The sequence below is a fragment of the Heteronotia binoei genome, chromosome 5, assembly GCF_032191835.1.
Source record: "Heteronotia binoei isolate CCM8104 ecotype False Entrance Well chromosome 5, APGP_CSIRO_Hbin_v1, whole genome shotgun sequence".
NCBI lineage: Eukaryota > Metazoa > Chordata > Lepidosauria > Squamata > Gekkonidae > Heteronotia > Heteronotia binoei.
The window spans coordinates 89535024-89541233 of NC_083227.1; positions in this window are offsets into that span (position 1 = coordinate 89535024).

Sequence of the window (6210 nt, forward strand, 5' to 3'; positions counted from 1 at the left end):
CTTCCTTGATTGAATTTATCATGTTGGGTTTTCATCTTTTCTTACTGCCTTCAACTTTTCCTAGCATTATTGTCTTTTCCAGTGAGTCTTGTCTTCCCATAATGTGTCCAAAGTATGATATCCTCAGTTTGGTCATTTAGTATCTAGAGAGATTTCAGGGTTGATTTGATCTAGAACCTACTTATTTGTCTTTTTGGTAGGCCACAGTATCCATAAAACTGTCCAACACACATTTCAAATGAATCAGTTTTCTTCCTGTCAGCTTTCTTCATATTGAGGACAACAAAATTAAGGCTCGACAAGTTTCATACAGTTCCCTCCCATACAGTCATGTTTCTTGACCCTCAAGCTATCCCTTCTCAATGTCCTGTTGACTCTACCCCTTAAACAAGATAAGGTTTAAATCTAGCAAATTTTGAATTGTTCTCTCACAAATTTTTGATGTATTGATGTTGTCACACTAATCCTGTGTGTACATTATCTTAAACATAGCTAAAGGGATCAAATGCCATTAACTAAAGAAGTAGAGGAAGCCAGTGGCATACCAAGAGCAGGGTGAGGGCTGCACTCCTCTCTGGGTGCAGCTTTAAGAAGGCTTTTGAAGTCAGCCTCATATTGTGTCCAGCCGAATGTGTTTCCTTTTATTTTAAAATGCAGTTCTGGCTGCAGCCACTAAAGGCACAGAGAAGTCTGAGCATAGCAAAAAGCATTCTAGGATCAGCTAGACTTCTTTCTCCAAGATTGAAGGCAAACATAACTGATCATACAATCCAGCCAGCATGTTGATAGCTGCTACAGTAATTGCCAGCCTGCAGGTCATTTTCTCCAATAGGGATTTCAAGGCAAGAGACGTTTGGAGGTAGTTTGCCACTGCCTGCCTCTACATTGGCCTAGTTTAGCTTCTGAGTTCTGCAGAGATCTCTGTTCAGGTCAGGGCTAGGCTGAGAGCAATGTGACTGGCCCAAGGTCACCCAGCAAGGTTCCATGGCATGAGTGGGGATTTGAACCTGGATTTCCCAGATTCTAGTCCGATGCTTTAACCACTACACCATGCTGGCTGTTGTGATGGAATATAGTGTTGGAATTTGACATTTTTTTTGCTGACATTATATATACAAAGTTAAATACAAGAAAAATTTTCACTGTCTGCATTTCCCTTCTGGTTATTGAATACAATGTTTGGGTCCAGTGACACTTTTAAGACCAAACTTTGTTCTGCTGCTTTATATCAATATGGCTACCCACCTGAATCAATTTTCTGATTATTATTATTCGGTTTATTTCATGATTATTACTGAAAATAATTTTGACATATAAAGGTGGGGATCTGACCTGGGTAGCTCTAGCTCAGCCTGATCTCCTCAGATTTCAGAAGCTAAGCAGGGCCAATATGGAGGCAGGCAATGGTAAACCACCTCTGAATGTTTATTGTTTTGAAAACTCTATGGAGTTGCCATAAATCATCTGTGATTTGATGGAAACAAACAAACAATTAAATAAAAAGTGGGTTGTTTTTTAAAATTATCCATCTCAGGCACCAAATAGGCTAGGTATGCCACTGGTGGAAGCTGTAATGTAATCTGCCCTGAACAAATTAGTGGGGAGGGCAGGATATAAATTGCATAAAATAAATAAATGAATAATGTGTTTGCATTATACTACAAAGGGACTACCAGGCAATTTTGGCTTGGATGCCCCTCCAGAGGACCCACACTTATATAACCTCCCCTACCCCTCTTGCTTGTGATCTGTTTTCTGCTGCTGGGGTTTGGGTGTAGGTAGGTGGACATAGAGATCTGAGCCACAGTTTCTGTGCTCATGCTGAGCACTGGGGCTTAGCTACTGGGTGCCTCCCCAGAGGACACACATTAATATACCCCACCATTCCTGCTTGTGAACACCATGAAAGTGAAACTGGGTAGGAAGGGTGCTCATTGTGGAGAGAAGAAGGCCTTCCCTGCACACCAGGCAATTTTGAGCTCCTTCTAGATCAAATGCTCTGTAACAGGGTTTCCCAAACTTTTCTTTCCCATGGCCCAATTATTTTTACACTTCTCCTTCGTGGCCCACTATAATTTGGGGGTGGAGCCAGGAGACTTTGGGGGGTGGAGTTGGAAGACAGGAATTATGTCATTTCCTGTGGTGTCATTTCCAGGTCAAGGGCCCAGTGATGTCACTTCCGGGGCACACTGACCCAAAATCCCACCTCTTCCTGTGATGTCACTTTCAGGGGACTCCCCCAAATCTGCCTCTTCTTCGAAGTAACTTCATTTTCAGAAAAATCTCTCTGAAACTTATGCTGAGCCAAAATGGGGGTGTAAAGTGGGCAGTCTGCAACTTTTTCATGCATTCCCAGGGTCCTCTCTTTCCACCCCCACACCTGCATACACCTATCTGTTTCTGTGTTCTTCTCCAGCTTGCAAGCACTCCTAATGCCCATGTTCAATTGCCTGCACCACCTAAACACCCCTTCCTCAACAGCACTGGCCATTGTATGCAGTTGGGAGTGCAGTTGCCATTGCCATCAGGAATGCCAGCACTGTGTACCACCCACACTGGGCCCTGGCAGCTGCTCCACCTCAAAATATGCTGACACATTTAGTGGGCCCTTTCTTCAGCTGCTACTACTGGAACCCTCCCTCAAGCTACAACCAAGCTTGCTTGGTTTCAAGAAAATCTTTTGACAGCTATTTTTCATACTTTTCTTTGGCTGAAACACTTGGAAATTGCTGTGAAAGGTAGCAGAGAATTGTACAGTAATTAATGAATTAATTTCAAGTTATATGAAGTTCATACAAGCTTTTCTGCAGTTATCCCAAAAAAAGATATTTATGAGGGGCTTGCAGCTTTTTACTGTGTTTCCCATGCCTTTAAAAGCAACCTGTTGTGCAGATATTTAGCAGTGAACTTCTTTCATCCTTTTTAATATCTGCAGTCAGGAGGAGTTTAATATTGGTGTCAGACAGTCAGGAGGAGCTTAATTTTGGTGTCAGGCAGCTGTTAAAAGTAGAACCAGTAAAATGGTGCCAAGTTCATAGTACCATCACTTCCAGTGCTGCTGAGATATACACAAGTAATCTCCAATAATCTCTTTCTGCCCTGCACCTCTTACTCTCACTCACTCACACAGAAATCTCATAGGAAGGCCAGCTGGCTACAATTGGGGGTGTCAGCTTTTAATTGGCAGAGCTCCTATGTCTGCAACAAAAGTACGAGGAACAGAAAAGTTTCATCCAATAGGAAGGAAGGAAGGAAGGAAGGAAGGAAGGAAGGAAGGAAGGAAGGAAGGAAGAAAGAAAGAAAGAAAGAAAGAAAGAAAGAAAGAAAGAAAGAAAGAAAGAAAGAAAGAGAGAGAGAGAGAGAGATGGAAGAAAAGGAAAAGACATGGAAAGAAAGAACATAAGAAAATAAGAGAAGCCATATTGGATCAGGCCAGTGGACCATCCAGTTCAAAATTCTCTCACACAATGCGTTAAAAGCACCATAATGTCCACCCATGGGGCCAGGGCACTAGAAGCCCTCCTACTGTTGCTTCTCCCACCCAAGCACTAAGAATACAGAAAGAGCAACACTTGCAGGGAAAGAAAGAAGGGGGCACAAAGGAAAAGAAAAAGCCTTACTCACCATCAGATGACTCCAGCCAGCAACAATTCTGCCCAGGGGTCATTTGGTTAAAAAAAAAAACTACTGGAATGCCCACTCCCCGCCCTTTCTGGCTGAAAAAAATATCCCCCCCTTCTTTGCCACCCAGGCCTCCCAGAGAAATCTCCCCAAAAGAAAATACTGCAAGGCACATGACAAATCATACCTTGAAAAACACTTTATGAGTCTAAAGTGCCAATGGACTTTAGCTTTTCTCTCAAACACTGGGAGGTGGGGAGAAGGAAGGAGAGGCAGCCCAGCTCCCCTCTGGCCAACACAGAGACAGGGGAAGGAAGGAAGCCAAACAGAGCTCAGGCTTTGCAGCCTGTGTCAGTCTTCAAGGCTAGCTTTTCTCTGCCCAATGCAGAGATGGGAGAAGGAAGCCAAATGGAGCTCAGGCTTTGCAGCCGGTGTCAGTCTTCAAGGCTAACTTTTCTCTGCACAAGACAGAGACGGGGTAAGGAAGGAAACCAAATGGCGTTCAGACTTTGCTAGGGGCAGAGCTAGCTTTGGCTTTTCTTGTGACCTGGTATTGAGGCTTCCGTGGTCTGGTACCGGGTCACGACCCTGCTAATGGGAAACACTGCTCTATAATATTTAACAATATATGCAAGTTATTTGATATACATCAATGTATCTATCATTCTTAGACAAAAATAATGGTTGTGCTACTAGGCAAACAAAACAGCAATGCCCCCCCCTTCTGTTTGTCATGCAAAGCTGTTGTGGGTGGCTTCAGAGTGACTGTAGGGGGAAATGCTTCAGCTTGGGAATTAGTACCCCCTCAAAGCAAAGCCACCAGTAGTATCTGTTTTGGTGAGCCAGTTTGGTGTAGTGGTTAAGTGCATGGACTTGAGAGCCAGTTTGGTGTAGTGGTTAAGTGTGTGGACTCTTATCTGGGAGAACCGGATTTGATTCCCCACTCCTTCACTCGCAGCTGCTGCTGGAATGGCCTTGGGTCAGCCATAGCTCTCGTAGGAGTTGTCCTTGAAAGGGCAGCTTGCTGTAAGAGCTCTCTCAGCCCCACCTACCTCACAGGGTGTCTGTTGTGGGCGGGGGAGGTAAAGGAGATTGAGACTGCTCTGAAACTGAGAGTATAGGGCAGGATATAAATCCAATATCATTGTCGTCATCATCATCTTCTTTTTCTGATTCTACACTCAGGTTTGATGAGCATTGAATCTGCACTGAATCCACCTGCTAGAGATCCACATCATTCAAAATGCTTCCACATTTAAAAATTTGCTCCTCACCTTTTGCAGTTTTACATCTATACTTGCCTCCCAGAGGCTGAAGGTTCAATTCAGCTGTCTCTCAAGATTGCCTGGTCATAGGGGGGGGGGGGGATTGAAACCCCAGTCAAGGTGCTACAGTCGCACACATACTCTCAACCACCCAAAAATGGGTTTTGCTTTGGTTCTGGTGGATCTGGGTTTTCATTCCAGGAGGGAGGAGAAGTGGGCAGAGCCGCCAACAACCTGGAGCAGGGGAGAGATGCCACCCCTGGCAAGGTCTCCAGCTCCCTGTGCAGCAGTGCACACTTTGCTGCTGCACACCACCTCTTCTCCTTGCAAAGTAAGTTGAGCTCAGAGAAGAAGGCGCCCCACTCGGCTGTTCTCACCTGAAGGCAAGATCATCCGGGCAGGGCCAGGCACACTCTTCTTCTCTGAGCTTGGAGGAGAAGCTCAGCTGCTCTTGTTTTCAAAGCTAGAGCAGCTGGGCAGATTTTGTTCTCCTCTGAGCCCAGCTTTCCTTGCATAGGAAGCCAGTCTCAGAGGAGAGAGCTGACGATGCGCCTCCATCCGCTCTCAGCCGAGACTGGTGGGGAGAGGGGTGCCCCGTAGGTGAGGTGGCACCCCAGGCTGCCACCTACCTTGTCTACTTCCATGCACTGGCCATGGGTCCTGCCACCCCAGGTAAGGACCCTGGCCCTCATGGCGGTGTGCACATTGCTACCCAGGATCCAGGCATGTGAAGGGGTTGGTGGGACACCTCTCCACTATTTGGAGGCTGCCTTCCTTTGCAAAGGAAGGCAGCCTCTGAGCTGTGCACGTCACCGCAGCCTCTTTTGCCCACCCCAAGTCAAGAAGGCTTACCGAGGCTCGATTCATGGTTGTTGAAGTTAATATTAAATAGAGTGCAGAAAAACAAACAGTTTTTCTTGGAACAGCTGAAGCTCGTAACTTTTGTGACCATTGACCTTATAAACGCTGAAGTTAAAGGGAAAAAAGAGGGGAGAAGCACACTAAATTGTAAAACAGGATTTACGGCCACAGAAGACTCGGAGTCTTGTTTTTGTGGAGTGGGTGAGAAAATGAGACGGAGCGTCAGGACACAAGGGCGCCATTCATTCAGTCCAGCACGGCTTTCTTTCCTCCTTTGCCTACAGCCTCTACGCGAACCGCCTCACAGAGGGAGGGACCACAACTCCCTGTGCAGGAGCACGGAATAGCCCAGCGCGGAAGGGGAACGGGTTTCGAGGGAAGTGTGTGGGTCCAAGGGTCCAGCCCGGCCCTCACGGGAACCCGCCTCTTTCCAAGGCTCGACAGGTGCCCGTCAGCGTGGCCT